Below are 18,227 nucleotides of genomic sequence, written 5' to 3'. Positions count from 1 at the left end.
CACAAGAACTAGATTTGTTTGTTTGTATATTACCTTTGGATTTAGCTTCTCAGATTCTTCTCACCTCCTGTAATCATGGAGAACTGTCTATATTTATACCATCACCTTTGAAAAACTCTCATGGTATATATGTGTCTGACCCCTGGGTTGAGAATTGACACAGTATTATTTTGGTTAAATCTGGTACTGTCTTCTACTCTGTCAATCAACCTTGCCATGTGGGTCTTTCTTTCCTTCAGTCATAAAGAAGTTTCAGGGTTTTCCTGATATCAGCCATGTTCTTGATTCTCAGTCTTCTGTATCTTCTATATCTTGCAATTCCATATCGGTTTCAGACTTAAGAATTATTTCATTGATAATTTGGGAGACTTACTTAAAAATAGAGAAGCAAAACCAAACCTCAGCCCAAGTCAACAAATTACAAGCCACGGGAGATTAGATAGGGTTCTAGTTGTTGGTATTCTTATGTGCTATATAGTTTTTAGTGTATTGGAATAGCTAGAAGGAAATACCTGAAACTATTGAACTGCAACCCAGTAGCCTTGATTCTTGAAGATGACTGCATAACTATGTAGCTTACACAGTGTGACTGTGTGATTGTGAAAACCTTGTGGCTCATGCTCTTTTTATCGGTATATAGATAGATGAGTAATCTATCTATATTAAATGAAATTAAATTAAAATTAAATGAAAAATAGGGTGGGATGGGGGTATGGGATGTTTTAGGTGTTCTTTTTTACTTTTATTTTAATTTTTATTTTTGGAGTAATGAAAAAGATAAATCGATTGTGGTGATACATGCACAACTATATGATGGTACTGTGAACAATTGATTATACGCTGTGGATGTCAATATATCTCAATAAAATTGAATTTTTAAAAAATTTGCATGTGAGCGGACACGCAGTCACTCTTGCAAGAAAAGAGACGCGAGAGGCAAGAGCTGAGAGTGCCAGCACTGTGGAGCAGTCTGCTTTTATAGATTTTTGTTCCTTCTGTAATTTTTATTAACTATTTTACTACCCTCCCCCTTCTTCCTCCTTCACTGATGCTTGACTGTAGATGCTGTTTACTGCCTCCAAGGGTAGTTTACTGTTTTCCTCAGGGATATCTTTCTCCTTGTGGCCTGACTGCTCTCTGGAACTTGCCCTTTGCTCATTAGCTAGCCACCGCCCAAATTCTAACCCTGACTCAACCTGACTGTGGGGATGACAGCGTCCAAATTCCATAGGGCAGGCTGCAAGCTGGGAATTCGAATGAAGGTTTTCGATGAATTCCCCAGGAGAAGCTGGCTGGCTGAAATAGAGATGGAAATTCTTTCTTCTGACTGCTGAAATCATCATTTCTTTTAAAGCCTTCAACTGATGGGATGAGACTTCTCTTATTGTTGAAGGCAGTCTCCACAAGTGATTGTAGATGTAATCAGCCATAGATGTAATCAACTTATTAATGATTTAAGTCCATGAAATAGTCTCACGGTAACAATCAGCCACTACTTGCTTGACCGAAACAACTGGACACCATAACCTGGCCAAGTTGACACATGAAGTTAACCATCACAGGAACCATCCTAATTTACACCCACTTAATATATATATTCCTCATATATTTTAAAAATGTGAGGTTTAGAATTCAATAATCAGCATCAACCCCTGTCTTTGCCACTTTCCCTTTGGACAAGTTCCTTACCCACACCTTGCCTCTGTTTCTTCATCTGTTAAATGGAAGAACGACCACTTGGCTCAAGGTTGTTGAGATAAAAAGAAAATGGCTCTTTGGGCAGATTGCACTAGCTGAAAAAATATCTCCTGTCCCACCTATTTCTCTCCAATGGGACCGCTTTCCCGTCAAAAGATAACATCCAATTCCTCTCCCCTTCAGTCTGCATGGGCTTGTGATGGCGTCAACTAATGCAGTATAACAGAAGTGGTGCGGTTTGGTTTCCGAGGCTGGCTCGTGAAAGATCACGCAGTTCCACCTTCTTCTCTGGGACACTCACTCTGGGAGCGCTGGCCTGGCGTGTAAGGATCCTGAGTACTCTGAGCTTCCATGTTGTAGCACGTAGAGTGAGCCCATGTAGGCACTCCAGTTGGCAATCTTAGTCTTTGAGTTAGCCCATTCCAAGAGTCAGACAGACGAGTGAAAGAAACTCCAGGTGATTCTAGCCCCTGGCCAGGAAGCCACCACCAATCTTCAGGTCTTCCCAGCTGAGGCTCCAGACATCATGGAGCAGACAACTATCCCCACTCTACCTCACCTGAAATCCTGACCCATAATATCTGTAAGCAGAATAAAACAGTTGTTTTAAGCTGCTAAATTTTGGAGACCTTTTTAATGCAGCAATAGTAACTGGGACACCCCAAAAGCAAGATTCTACATATAGATGTTAAAATGAGTTCTATTTCGTCCTTTCCTTTCTTAAATTGCTTTGAATGACTTATTGAGATGCTAGAGAAAGCATCTGATAATATTAGGCATCTGTAAAAGCAACAAACTTGTAAGTAATTATAATAAATATTACATTGTATTTATGTCCCCAGAGAGGCCAGGGGAGTGGAGGTCAGACAGATAGTCATCCCTGGTGAAGTTTTGGCCGATTTTGTGCCAGCAGGTGGATGCCCAGAGTTCAGAGCTGGGCAAAGGTTCAGGAAAAGATGGCTCATTCAGAGCCAAACTGTCACATTTCAGCAGGGAATTATCTGTGGGGCTTGCCAAGCCATTAGCATGAAGCACTTGGGAAAGAATCTAGTATTGATTAGTCCTGGGGCTTGGAGTGCCGGGATGCAGTGGTAGGTCATGTTAGAGGGAGGGGAAATAGACTGTATTTGATTTAACTCAAAAAGGAGTAAAACCATAGACTATTCATTATCAAAAGCAACATCATACACAAAGTGTCCTTAGTGTTGTTAATCAGAACCAATGGATGGAACAAGGCAGCAGCTCTTTATGATGGCAAGTCTTACTTGAAGTAAAGCAGATGGCCATATCGTGATTCCCAGTGCATCAGTCAAGGGCCCAGCAGGATACTGGTGGCACATTCAAGTGGGGTAATTGAGGCGAGTTTCACTGACTATTTACAAAGTGTGAGCAGGGTAAGAGAAACCAATAATGAATGGTACAGTACAATGGACAACCCTAGACCTGAAGGGTAAAGGGGCAATAGCAATTAGTTAAAGAGAGCAGCAAGTAGCCTCTTCACAGAAGCTCTGGTTTTCAGCGGAGGGCCAAGAGGTGGTGTATAGCAACCAGCAGGGAGGGAGCCAGGAGAGTAAATTCTCCAGCACCCTTCTTGGCTGAATCCTAAGGGAAGCCAGAAAGAAGGAGCCAATTGATGGAGTCCACAAAGGCTGGCCTTCTAGGATACAGAACAGAATGGAGAAGGGTTGAAATTTTATCTGAAGGGACAAATGTAAGATACTCAACACACATATCATCTGCACATCCAATTCAGCCAGAGCCTCCAGCCAGAGGCTGTAGAAGAAGGAGGATGGTGAGGCCCCCTGGAGAAGGTGACTGGTAAGGATTAGGCACGAGCTTCCACTCTTGTCTCCTTTCCCAATGTAGAACCAACATGATCTGCTGGAAACCAGGGATAACCAACTGGGATAACATAGGTTTGGGAAAGCTGTGACTCAGTGGACTCACAAGAGACTAGATTATGGCAACACAATCAGTTTCATTCATTCATTCATTCATTCAGCATTTCTCAACCTCGTTACTATTGACATTTTATGCTAGATAATTCTTTGCTCTTGTGCATTGCAGGATGTTTAGCAGCATTCCTGACCTTTACCCACTAGACACTAGCACTGCTACCCTTTCCCAGTTGTGACAAATAAAAATGTCTCCAGGCCTTGTCAATTGTCCCCTGGGTGGCAGTGGGGATAGGGGCAAAATCACCCCTGCTTGAGAACCACTGCGTTCATTCATTTGAGAAATATTTAATGACAATTCATCATGTCTAGACCCCATGCTTTCTGGGGCCAGGAAGACAGTTGTGTGCCAGAGAGACATGTTCCGTGCCTTCTCAAAGCTCCTAGTTTAGTGAGGGAGACCAACATTAAACACGTAATTATATGAATAACTTTTTCCAGAAAGTTATATTTAATAGAAGACCTGAATGACTTTTTTCAAGTAGGTGTCAGTTCTAGAATAATATCCATAGGCATGGAAATACCAGTCCCTGGGGGGAATTATTTTTATTGACACTTGTTTTTTTAAGTTTAGGTTTTAATTCCCAAATACCACACACCTTGAAGCTGAAATTTAAAGAACCCCTGTTGAAATCATAAAGCTTAGGTTATTGTGGTAGATTAAAATGGTTGCAATATCGTCAAGAGGTAGAGGTAGAGTCTAATTCTGAGGCAGGCTAGAATAGGACATTCTGGGCAGGCCAAGGGCGTTGGTCAGTTCAAATGGAGAGTCAGCATCGAACCATAGATAGCCAGGTGGAGAGCAAAAAGGAGGGGCCGAGCAAAAGGAGGACCCCACCCTACCAGATAAGATAGACAGGTGGAAGGAGAAAGGAGGGGCTGGGTGGAAGGAGAACCAGACACTAATTCTCAGAAGCAGCTAAGATAGGCAGATGGAGGAAAAGGAGGGGTTAAGCCAGGGTCAGGGAGAATGGGAATTTCCACCCCCACCCCTGGCCTAAAGCATAGCAACAGGCTAACATATAAAACCTGGGCACACCAACTTGAAAGGTGAAATCACTGCCCTCCCCCCTACGTGGGATCAGACACCCAGGGCAGTGAATCTCCCTGGCAACGTGGAATATGACTCCCGGGGAGGAATGTAGACCCGGCATCGTGGGACGGAGAACATCTTCTTGACCAAAAGGGGGATGTGAAAGGAAATGAAATAAGCTTCAGTGGCAGAGAGATTCCAAAACGAGCCGAGAGGTCACTCTGGTGGGCACTCTTACGCACACTTTAGACAACCCTTTTTAGGTTCTAAAGAATTGGGGTAGCTAGTGGTGGATACCTGAAACTATCAAACTACAACCCAGAACCCATGAATCTCGAAGACAGTTGTATAAAAATGTAGCTTATGAGGGGTGTCAATGGGTTTGGGAAAGCCATAAGGACCACACTGCACTTTGTCTAGTTTATGGATGGATGAGTAGAAAAATAGGGGAGGGAAACAAACAGACAAAGGTACCCAGTGTTCTTTTTTACTTCAATTGCTCTTTTTCACTCTAATTATTATTCTTGTTATTTTTGTGTGTGTGCTAATGAAGGTGTCAGGGATTGATTTAGGTGATGAATGTACAACTATGTAATGGTACTGTAAACAATCGAAAGTACGATTTGTTTTGTATGACTGCGTGGTATGTGAATATATCTCAATAAAATGATGATTAAAAAAAAAAAAAAAAACAAAAAAACCTGGGCACAGCTCAACCCGCCCGTGCTGACCTCTCAAGCGTGTGTTCCTTCTTACCAACCTTGGCTGTTTTCCTGTGTGTGCAGGCTTTTCAAATAAACTTTGCTGTTTGCTACTATTCCTCTTATCCCTGAATTCTTTCTTGGGTCAAGAAAACAAGCCTGCACTGGAGCTCACCTTGGGTACCAACCAGCTCTGGCAACAATTCCCTTTTCCTGGAAGTGGGAATGAACTTGTGTCTGTCTTGAACAAAGGAACACCCTGGAAGTGGTGCTGTGTGGCTTCCAAGCCTGGGTCATAAGGTGCTTTCATCTCTGGGGACATGTTCTTGGGTGCCTTGGGCCACCATATGAGTAGCCCAGCTCCCTACCCTGTGGAGCTGCCCCATGGAGAGAAAGGCCACATGGAGGAGCTCTGAGGTGCCAGGCAGGTGCGTGAAGAAGCCATTTGGGATGTTCCAGCTAACTGAGCCTTCAGCTTTCAGATGACTGCAACCCTGGTCACCATCTGACTGCAGCCACCTGAGAGACCCCAATTGAAACCTGCAGAAGAACCACCCAAACGACCCCAGCCAACCCACAGTTGACTAAATTTACCCTACCATTATCTTGTTCCTCCTGTTGGCCTTAGCTATAAATGCACAACCACCATAGTTATAAACAGAGATATGATGGAATTATAGAATATATGTAAATGAGTGATTTGCGTCATTCGTTCGTGCCTCAAAGTTAGTCACATCCCGTCCTTAGCATTTTTCTGGTATGAGCATTACCCTAGGCAGCTGAAAGTCAACAGTCTCCCTGGAAAATGTTGTCCAAATTAGATCCTGCTTTCTGCTGGCAATAAACATATCCTTTCCAAGAATGGGATCTCCCAAACAATACGTTCCAATGCGCTTTGGGTCACAATTAGCTACAAAAAACTAAAATTATTGCTTCCAACTATTTATTAGTGGATAGGTAAGTCTAAAGCAAGGACCACATACACCCACGATTTGGCCTGCTTAGAATTTTTGTTTTGTTTTATTTTTAAAGAGGAATGTAAATTCTCATGGCAACTTAGTGTCATGGTTATGAACATGGACTCTGGAGCCAGAGTTCAGGGTTCAAATCCTGACTTTCCTACTCACTGTAACCTCAGGAGAGTTATTTAATCTAACTGTGCCTCAGTTTCCTTATCTTTAAAATGGAGATGTAATAATAATATCTAGCTGTTGTGGTTGTTATAAGGACTAAATGAATTAATATTTCTGAAAGTCTAACCCCTGCCTGGGATAGAACAATGAGACACAATTTGAAGCATTCTTAGCGATGTCAGGGTGTTATAAAGATGAATATTTATGGTCCAAATCTTTATCTTGTCCCTTGGGCTATTGACCTTTTTGCTGATTAACAGTAGTGGCCGCTCAAGGTGAGGAGGGTAGTGAAACAGTACTCAGCCTATTTGCAAATTATTGTCCCCAATGTATGGAAGAGGTGAACAGTATTGATGCTATGGTTTAGGAAATGTCAAAAGACTTCAATCATCCATGCTTTCTCTGTCTTCTGTTTCTACAAGTTGTATTGTTAAGTGAAGTCAAGCATTAATAAAATGTGAAAATTACGGTCTGTAGCCATCAATCATGCATGTCACTAGCCTTGGCTTTCTTAAACTTTCCATCAAAAAAGTGGAGACATTAAAAAGAAAAAGTAATTGAAATTAGAAAGAGTTAGTATCTGAAACAGGAAAATAGTTATTCAAGAGGTGTTTTTTTTTATGTATATACAACCTCAAATTTCCTCTTTTAACCACATTCAAATATAAGATTAAGTGCTGTTAATTATGTTCACACTGTTTTGCTACCATCACCACCATCCATTACCAAACCTTTTCCATCATCCTAAATAGAACTCTGTACAGTTTATGCCTTAATACCTCAAAAGGTATTATTAAATAAGCCAATTCTCTACTTCACATTCTTTAAAAGAACTTCAAAGAACACGACGCAGTTGAATGCTTACACAGAAGAAAGAGGAAATTCCTTGGTGTCAGCAAATGGAGTCCTTAAATCACACAGTGTTTTATTATTTTAGCTTGATTAAATCAATCTGCGGCCCCACCCAAAATGCCAGCCTCATCCATTTTCTCTCCTCATTGTCCCTCCCTTCCACAAAGCCAACACAAATATTTTTTGAAAGAAAGAATAAATAGCTTCCTCCCCGTATCTGATCTCACAAAGTATTCTATCAGGAAACAATTATTCTTTTCAGTTTAATAAGCCAAAAAATCCCCTTTATTCTTTAAACCATGGTGACTTATGTCTTTTATAACTTGCAACTGAAAACAGCTGAATCCTAACAGAAACATGTAGTCACTCAGCTATTCTTCCCCTACCTCATGTTTTTCTTTTTAAACTCAATTTAAATTTTATAGAAATACACAAATAACAGCAAAGAAACAAGACTATGTTTTACCATCTTAACTGCTATGTCATTATTGAGCATTTTCCCTATATAAAAATGTGGCTTTTATATTTGTTTGAAGTATTTACATAGTTATCTTTGAATTTTGATTTTTTTTTTTAATTTAGTTTATCATAAGGATTTTTCATTGACCTAGTTTTAATTATTATCCAGGGATACAATATAGTGAAAGTAACGTTCTCTTCTTGTGGGACATCTGTATTATTTCCTACCTTTTAATATTAGAGATAGTTTTGCAGTTAAAAAAAAATAAAGGAAAGAGACAATTACTTTCAAGTCTGACTCCACACATGTTTTTGGAAGGGTGGGCAGAGGATAGAAGGAGAATTTAAACTAGCAAAATAGATCAGAAACTATCTCAGAAAAGAGCCCCACTGTAACAAATCTATAATCACTAATATTCAAGGAGTGGGAAACAATAATGTGAGGATTATTTTTTCCACTGATTGGGTATCATTTGCAACCTTATTCTCAAGCTTTGTGTTCTGGTTCTGCCCACCCCCCTCCACCACCACCACCACCCCCAAAAAAGGAGGTTTCCCTCTCACTTTGTTGCCTCATTGACCAGATTTAAAAAAAAAAAATTAAGAAAAAGACACTTCACCTTTTTAACTGGGACTCATTAAGAAGTTTCTGGATTCTACTGTATTTCACAAAATCACTAGAGCATTGAACTCTGGCCACGTGAATTGCAGGGAAAGGGGGAATTGTACTAAAGGAAGAAGGAAAGATCAGCTCTGGATTAGATTAAAATGTTATTTTTTTAAGAAACAGTTGGGAAAAAATGGTGAGATCCATGCTTCTTGTTAGTGTTATTGTGTTTGCTGGCAAGAATGCCTGCTGCCTTTCAATATTTATATGTAGCTGGGTTACTATTGCTGCAAAACAAAGTACCTCAAGCTTAGTGATGTGAAACAACTGTTTTGTTATGATTATGGATGCTGTGGGTCAGGAATTCAAAAGGGTACTGTGGGGACAGCTTGTCTTTGCTCTACAATGCCTGGGTCCTGGGATAGGAAGACAAGTAACAGAAAGAGACTTGGCAGCTTGGGGCTGAAATCGTCTGAAGTCTTACTTACTCACATGTCTGGCTGTTGATTGAAAACTAGGCTGGTTGACTGGAACACAATGCAAGCCCTCTCCAGGTAGCTGCTTAGGCCTCCTCACAGCAAGGGGCCTGGGTTCCAAGAGTAAGCATCCCAAGAGAACCTGGGGGGAGCGATGTCATCTTTTATGATCTACCTTGGACATCACATAGGGTCATTTCCACCATAGTCACAAGCTCACCCAGATTCAAGGGGAAGAGTGTCACAGTCACATTGTAAGAAGAAGGAAAAAGGAAATGATATTGAGGCCATCTTTGGAAAATTCAAGGTGCTACATTGGGCATAAAATGCACTTTAAACTTCTCTCAGGTGGTATAGGAGATAAAAACGTCTATCTGCTTTCATTCTGTTTGTGCAGTTTAACAAAACAATATCTTTTCCTCTGTAGACTGATGAGGGGAAAAAATAATCCTTGGTTTACACAGAGCCAAGATGGAAAAAGTGAGAATCATTGGTAAGTGTACATACTTTGATAATAAAAAAGCCCTCCTTGAAGTGCAAGAATACATTAAATCTAAACAGAGAGGTTAGGGTGAGTGGGAGAGAAAGCTTGATCAGATAAACAGCAACCTGGGAGAAGCCTGGGAAAAACTAAACTTGTCAACACCAAGGATCAACAAAACAGGAAGTCCCTCTAGAGAAATGGACTGAAACTAACAAGTGAATCCTTGGGTTTAGTGTCTCACTAATTCCTAAATCCTCTTTCCTCCCAGGAACCAGATTTTCTAACTGTTAGGGAGGCTCAGTGTAACCACTCTTTGTAGATATCCCAAAGAGATTTCCCTGCTTCAGTTTCTCCTGCTGTGGCACCCAACTGTTTCTAGACCCAAGTTCAGTCTCAACTCCAAAAGGACAATTACCTCTGGTGAACTGTTGGGAGAGGGTGCGCTTGTGTCCCACTGAAATTTCTATAATTACTACGAAAAAGGTAGACTTGAGATACACCTTTGAACACTATGAGGGGTCACCTATGACCACTTAAAAATGTGTCGAGTGATAGAGACCCTCCTTTTTTTTTTTTTTTTTTTTTAGCAAATACAGTAGATTTTAATATATCATTTGAAAACTGATACACCAATCAGGAAAAAAATTGGATAATGAAGCTGAAAAACACTTTTTTAATATGCTGAAAAGTCTGAATTATCGTAAAGACCATCACATTCTCTGCTAAACAATAAACAATTTGACAGTGCAAACTTACTAATATTATTGGTTTAAGGTTCTTTGTATACCCTACATCACTCACTTAGCACAATTCTTATTTAAAGTAATATGTGCTCATAAGTAATTCTCAAATGAATGACTGAATTTCAGGGTTCAAGTATAAATAACATTACACAGATATTATATGACTTGTGTGCCAGTTTGGATGTGTTTGAGACCCTCCTTCTTAATTAGCTTGGGGTGTTCATAAATTATGTTATGAAGGGAGTGACTTAAAGACTGCATGGTAGGCAGAGTAATGCCTCCCACTCCCAAAGGTATCCATGTCCTCATTCCTGGAATTTGTGCGTATGTTACCTTACATGGACAAGGGGACTTTGCACAGGTGATTAAGTGGAAGATCTTGAGATGGGGTGATTATTCTGGATTATCCAAGATTAAAATTATGAGCCTGTTTTTTTTTTTTTTTTTTCCTGGGGTACATGATTCAGCCTACCACAAATGATAATTGTAAAATCAGGCATGCCTAAATGCTACAATTACCACCACCACCACCAACAACAACAACAAAAAGGAACAATTTTTTTTTTCCAAATGTGTGTTAGGGTATATAAATAAGATTTTCTTGAGAAATGCCTGAATCATGTCTTCTGCTTGTCCCTACAGATTTTCTTGTTGCCCTTTGCAACTCTGTGTCCTGGGGGGCTGATCTGGCATTGGCTTTTTCAGTGGGCTCCCTGGGCTCCCTCACCATCTTGAGAGTTTGGCATGTAGAGGGCCCCAGTAGAGATCAAAGGGAGTGAGGTAAGTGAGGTTGGAATATATAATTCTTCCAGCTTCCTCCCAAATAAACAGGTACTCAAATCCTTGATTCAGGGCCTGCTTCTGGGGGAACCCAATCTAAGACAGCCTGGTATCTGGGAAGTGCCCTCATCTGCTTGGTGAGCCTGGTGGCCTTGCTTGTACAGCCAGCTGGACTCAAGCTGGACACCTGACCCAAGCAGGTCCAATCAAATTCTCTCTCCCTAGAATCTTGTATTGGAACAGGATTTTGGCCAGTGCAGTTTCACCATGCCACTGCAGATTTAGAGAGATGTGGCAGTAGGAGGGACTTGGTGGCTGGGGTGTCTTGCACTTGAACTTGGAAGATTCTCAGGGTCACAGTGCACCATGTGGGCAGGAGAAGCAGAGAAATCCAGTCTGGAGAGAAAGAGAGACACAGAGAGAGAGAAAAACACAAACAAACAGACAGGCAGATGGGCAGATAGACCAGAGAAAGAGAGAAGACGATGAGCAAAGAGAATCAGAGATGAGTGATGCCTTCCAGGCTCCCTCCCTTCCCGAAACTTTCTTATGTCTGGCTCCTTGTCTGTAAATTATGCCAATATAGGTACAAAAAATTCCCCCCTTTATTCTCAAGCTAGCTCGATTAACTTCCATTACATCCTATTAACTAGTCAGTTAATCCAGAAATGCATCATAAAAATGACACACTCTTAGTGAACTAGAAAGTTCTGCTCCACTACACGCCTTGTGAGAGTTTCCTTCCCACTGTCCTGAAAGCACAATGAGTGTTAATCTCCCCTTAGGTGTATGAACAAGTTGTCAGCTACCCTCCGGCAATCAAAAAACCAGGCCTGAAGACCTGACTGGCACATAGAACAAGGTATTTGTGGTCCAGGATAACCCAGAATGAGACAGTTTATTCCCTAATTGCCCGAGCTAGAGTGGTGCCCGCTTGCCAAGTTGCTCCAGATTTAGAGATATGTGGCAGTAGGAGGGAGTCAAGCAAAGTCAAATATGTACAAGCAGAAACAAAGCGTGATGCCAGTTCTGCATGCTCCCTGACTCCTATTTGCTTCCTGGCAGGGTTCCGAAATCCTCAGCCTCCCTGTCTTTGTTATTGGGGCCCCTGAATGTGTGGGTATCATAGCTCCCAATATGATGCTGTTACTGGGGAGAAGCAGTACCTTGACCAAAATATCTTTTTTCCACTAGCCTGCCATGGTTCATAAAATTCTCAGATTGAAATAGTCGTTCCTTTGGTTAAGGTCTTATTTCTAGAATGTCACTGCTAAAAGCACACATGTTCCACAAAAGTACAAAAGAAAGACTAGAAGCGTAATCACTACCTCTGGGCCACACAGCAGCTCAGTAACTGTAGGCTTGGTCACCGAGCTCCTCACTGCCACTCCCAACCTCCATGGACGTCCATCCCACTGAGGTTCTGCCACCTCCAGGAACTCTTACAGAGGCAGGGGCCATGGTGGGGAATACATCACCCCTCACCTCAACTTGTTAAAACAAATGCCCTTTCTCTTCCCTCTCTAGGACAATAGGATATAATGCCCCTAGACGGACCAGCCCTTCTAAACAAAGGCCTGAGACAGGGAAATGTCTTCAGCCCCTATGTTCCTTGTCAGAGAAGCCCAGGATCTAGCCCATAAAAGTCAGTTTTTCCAACTTGGGATAAAGTGACAGCGGGAAGATTTCTTTTCATGCTTTTTGGTGATGAGAAAGAAGATACGAGAAAGGGGTTGGGAAAGGAAGCATCAAAGGGCTTCAAATTCTGTTGGCATTGGGAGTACAAAGACAGGCTCCTGCTCTTAAGAAACTTAGAGATTAAAAAAGGAGAGGGGGGATGTTTTGGGTGCTCTTTTTTACTTTAATTTTTATTCTTATTTTTGTGTGTGTAGGGTAATGAAAATGTTCAAAAATTGTGGTGATGAATGCACAACTATATAATGGTACTGTGAACAATTGAATGTACACTGTGGGTGATTGTATGGTTTGTGAATATATCTCAATAAAATTGAATTTTTAAAAAAGGAAATGGATAGAAATCAAATATTCATACCAAGAGAGTGGTTCTCAACTGGGCATGATTTTGCCTCCCCCCCTTGAGGGGACAGTTGACAGGGGCTGGAAAAATTTTTGTCACCACTGAAGGCGCTGCTACTGGCATCTAGTAAGCAAAACCAAGGGATGCTTCTAAACATCCTATAATGCACTAAACAAACCCCCCATAAAAAAAGAATTATGTGGCCCAAAATGTGACAGTGCCAAGGCTGAGAAACCCTGCACAAGTCAGTGGTTCTCAAAGTGTGGTCCCTGATTCCTGGACAGGCCATCTCAGCATCATATGGGTATTTGTTAGGAGTGCAAATTTTGGGGCCCTACCCCCAATCTACTGAATCAGTAATTTTGGGGGTGGAATCCAGTGATCTATGTTTTAGCAAGCCCTGCAGGGGATTCTGAAGCACACTAATATTTGAGAAACACCTAAGTAAGGAATGGTGGAATGTGTCATTACAAACTAACACAAGTGCTCTGAAGAAAAAGAACTCTGTACTGATGCTGCTCAAAAAGTGATTCGCTCATCAGCAGCAGCATTGACATCACCATCACCCGGGAACTTATTAGGAATACAAATCCTTGTTCCCTACCTATACCTCATGGGGAGCTATGTAGGGGCCAGATCTAGAAAACCTCTGCAGGCCATTCTAAGTGTTAAAAGTTTACATTATGGAAAATTGGGAACCTCTGAATTATTTAAGCACTGGCAATAAATAGGATCAGTTTGGAGAAAAGACTGGAAGCAGGGAAGCCAGGTGGGAGTCCACTGAGGAGGCTCTATGGGGACCACCTCTAAGTAGAGGCAGAGTGAAGGAAATACATGTCAGAAAACCCCAAGAGGTGAAGTGCACAGGATGTGATGACTGGATTGGGGAATGAGGGTGTATCAGTTAAGAATTCGTTTGACTGCAAGTAAGCAAAAAATCCCAACTTAGAGTGGCTTAAGTAAAGAAGGCTTTATTTTCCTCCCATCATGAGAAGTCTGGATGAAGGCAATTGCTGCCATTGGTTCAGCGATTCAATAATATCAAGGCTGGAATCTCTGTGAGTCTTTTGGCCTTTCCTCAATATTTGTCCACTCATGGTCATAAGATGGCTGCTATAGCACAGACATTGTGTCTGTGTAGAGGGCTGGAAGGAGGAAACAAGAAAGGTAAGGTTTCTTCCTTTTAATGAGACAGCAAAAGCTTTCCCAAAACTACTCAGCAGACTTCTGCTTATTGGCCAGAATTGGATAACATGACCACGTATATCTGCAAAGTATTCTGGGAAAGTGAGTATTTATCGTCAACATCTCCATATAGAGAAAGGGGTTGGGAATTGGTATTGAGTCCTCCGTATAGTGTCTGCTACAAGGGAAGAGGGAGTAAACTAGAACAGTTCTAGCTTGAGTGACTGGGTATTCACTAATTCACTAGGATAGGAAAGACATGAGAAGAAACAGATACTGAATGGGAAGAACATTGTGGCAGTTTGTCTACTGCAATAATTCCTCCCATCTCTTTATATATGACTCTTTGCTGTGTGACTTTGCTGCTCCTGCTTTCAAGAAGTGGAGTCTTTTCTCCAACCTTTGCATTAGGACTTGGCTATGTGACTTGCTTTGGCCAACAGGATATTAGCAAGGGTGAACCAAGCAGAGGCTTCAAAAGCACTTGCACACTGAGGTTTTTCTCCTTTGGCTGGAGCTGAAACACTGAGACAATGATATGAACAAGCCTGATGGTGAGCCAAGTGGAGGAGAACTGAGGCACCCCAGCTGAGAGCTGGCACCAACCACCAGCTATGTGAGTGAGACTGTCTTAAAGCATTGAGTCCCACATGAACCACCAGATGACTGCAGCTGCATGAGTGAATGCTGGTGAGACCAGCAGAAGAATCATCCAGCTGAACCCATTCCAGATTTCTACCCTTGAAATTGTGAGCAGATCAAAATCCTGGTGGAAATGTCCAGGTGATGGCTGAACTTATTGATCTGGAACTGAGATAGAGATTTGGGGTTTATTAGCAAACAGAAGTTATTCAAAGTTAGGTAAATGGATGAAATTGTCCAGGAAGAAAAGGAGAGGAAAACAAAGAGAAAGAACAAAGTTTGAGGAACACCAATGAGAGGCAAAAGGTGAAATGGAAAAAGGAAGAGGCATAGAGCCCGTAAGTCACAAGAATCAACTGTGTCATGTGTTAAGAAAGTGTTAAGAAAGATAAAGACTGAAAAGAGAACATTGGATTTGGCAATTAGTAGGTCATCTTGACCAGAGCTATTTCAATAGACAATGGGGTTGGAGGTCATATTGCAGAGGGATTGCAATGGGTTGAACAGTGTACGGGAGGTTAGGAAGTAGATTATTTTTCCTAACAGTTTGAGTAGGTTTCTGTTGTTTTTTTTTTAAGATAGGAGAGTTTTGAAAATATTTGGAAAAGTGTCAGGGCAGAGAAGATGTTAAGAAAAGTTGTAATAATCAATGCGGATATAAATCCTGAGAAGAAAGATTTATCTTAACCAGGAGAAAGGGCACCATTAAAACAAAACAGACAAAAAAACCAGAGGATAGGTGGTGTGGGAGGAAATGATACAGAAAAGTTTATAGGGATAGAAATGGTGATGGTAGGCTGAGTGCCTGGTGCTGGTAAGTTTCCATTCTCTCTGGGTTGTAAGAGGTCAGGACTGGAAAACAGTGAAGGGCAGTGGGTATAGAAGAGTGGTGAATGTTGGAATGGCGCCAATGAGAGTGGCAGTGGAAGTTGGCCAGGTATCAGTGAGGGATCAACCAGAGGGCTGACGTCCACCTGAGGCTGGAGGACCATGCATTTGGCCGTGAACCATGCAGCTGCACAGGGTGCAGCAATCTAGGTGAAGGGATTACAAATGTGAAGTTTGCCTCAATCCCCAGATTTTCTGCAAATTTCATTCCCTGCAACACAAGCTCCTCTTTCAAGTCTTCCAATTATATGTTGGTACAGAGACTGTTATTTGAACCCTATTATTCATTTTCCCTAAGTTGTTGAGTTGTTTTTTTTTTTTTTTGACCATAACCTTAAGATTTTATTGTCATAAAAAAAGGAAAGACAAAGTGTACAACAGGGTCACTTAGCCATTTCTCTTCCTTGTCTCCTCCCAGTTCAAGATGTTTATATCTCTTAATAGCCAACATTCTCTTAGATCTACAGTTGGGTTCAATGCATTCAAGCCTCAGGACTATCTGTGTAGTTTTAGCCTTCTTCCAGCAAATCAGCTTAGTCTGCCCACTGTAGCCCCTCTGCTTCATGTTGTAACGCTGCTTTCCCTGGGCATACAGATTCCTCACCCTTCTGGTACTGTGCCACTGTGTGGGGTTGGTGCTTGCCACACTTCTTATAGAAAGTCCAGTGGGTTTTAGGAATGTCCATCATGTTTGCAAGAGCACTTTCAGCATGAAAAGCGGAACTCCCTAAGTTTGAATTGGCACATGTGCACCTGGATTTCTTGAGTAAAGATTATATTTCCTAGCCTCCTTTGCAGCTTAATGTGGCCATGTGACTAAGTTCTGACCAATGGGATGCAAGTGAAAGTGTTGTATATGACTGCCAGTAAGTGTCCTTAAAGGAGCAGGCATGATCATCTTTCCCTCTTCCTGTTTCCCCCTGACTGGAAAGCAGCCACAATGGCTTCAACTCAAGCAACATTTTAGATCATGAGGGAGAAGCTATGTGTTGAAAAATGGCAGAGCAACAAGATAGAGTCTTGGTCCCAGGTGATCTTGAAGTCAATATTTATCAGCCCTGAACCAGCTACCTCTGAACTTCATTTACATGAGAGAAAAATCTGTTGTATTTAAGTTTTCTGTTAGATACAGCTGAAGCTAATTCTAAATTGTCCATGTTCATGATTCTCTTGGAGAGTCTCAGCTACATTTGATGTTCTGCCAATTCCAAATGACTGTGTCTTCCTCCCCTCCTGTGGTGGTTTGGAACTCTACGTACCCCAGAAGGACATATTGTCAAACTTAATACATTCCTGTGGGTGTGAACCCAGCGTATATAGAAACTTTTGATGAGGTTACTTCAGTAAAGGTGAGGCCCACCTCAATCAGGATGGATCTTAATCCTTCTTCTAGAGTCCTTTATGAGCAGAATTAAATTCGACAGAAAGAGAGAAAGCCACAGGAAGTAAGAGCTGAAGGCCAATGGAACCCAGAAGGGAAGGGAGAGGCTAGGAGAGGCCACCCATGCATTGCCATGTGACAGAGGAGCCCAGGACCAAGGATCACAGGCAGCCAGCCACAGAATGCCACAGTCTTCAGGGAGAAAGCATTGCCTTGATGATACCTTGATTTGGACTTTTTCTTCTAGCCTCAAAACCATGAGCTAATAAATTCCATTGTTTAAGCTGAACCATTGCATGGCATTTGCTAGAGCAGTCTAGGAAACAAAAACAACCCCCCCAGTTCAGTTTTCTTTAAGGTCTCTATGAACACCTACCTCATGGTTTGACCTGGCATCAGCTCTTCTTGCTCAAATTTCTGACCGAAGGCTTATCATGTTTGGCCTCCAGGGCACCTCTGCTTATGTTTTTCTTCTCAGTAAATGGCAATGGAAATCCCTTCAATTCTTCCTCAATTATTTTAGTATCACATGACTTTCTAGTGCTATTGTGTGTGTGTGTGTGTGTGTGTGTGTGTATACAGGACATCATATGCTTCACATTTATTAATTCATTTATTCAACACTGATTGAATACCTTCTGTGTGCTTAAAAGTGATGATCCCTTGAGGATACAATAATCGATAAGATATGATAATCCTATGGAAGAAAGGGATATGAAAGCAACTAACATAATGAAAATAGAAGCGAGATGACCACACTTTGGATGCTTTAAGGAAGTCTGCAATATTTAAACTCTTGTTCTGAATTCATCTCTATAGTTTATAAAAACTGAAATTGAAACTAGAGTGTCCTGATTCCAAATGTTTTCACCATAATATCAATTCCATATTCAGTTGTTATTCCATGCTTCATAAAAACAGTTTCTTGAAAAATAAAATCTTATTTATTTAAAGTTTAAAGTGTAGACAATGAAGACTTGGAAAGCATTAGCATTTGATTTAATTTTATTTGTTCATTTAGTTAGTATCTATTGTGTATCAGGTCTTGAGATAGATGTTGGGATAAAATGGAAACAAATGATTGAGATAATCCTACCCTAATGAATATTGAAAATAAATCTCCCATGTAAATGTAAAATGTTAACTGTGATTAAATCGTTTCCAAGAAGAGG

At 41.3% G+C, this 18,227-nt stretch overlaps 1 pseudogene; it reads right to left on the bottom strand.

Moving 5' to 3' along the window:
- Positions 1-16,363, bottom strand: part of LOC119515249 — a 43,159-nt pseudogene extending 26,796 nt beyond the window's left edge.
- Between the last annotated feature and the right edge of the window lie 1,864 nt (positions 16,364-18,227).

Source organism: Choloepus didactylus, chromosome 19, assembly GCF_015220235.1.
Source record: "Choloepus didactylus isolate mChoDid1 chromosome 19, mChoDid1.pri, whole genome shotgun sequence".
NCBI classification, from domain to species: domain Eukaryota; kingdom Metazoa; phylum Chordata; class Mammalia; order Pilosa; family Megalonychidae; genus Choloepus; species Choloepus didactylus.
Note: the sequence above shows the minus strand (reverse complement) of the source record. Positions and strands in the feature narration are given on the sequence as shown.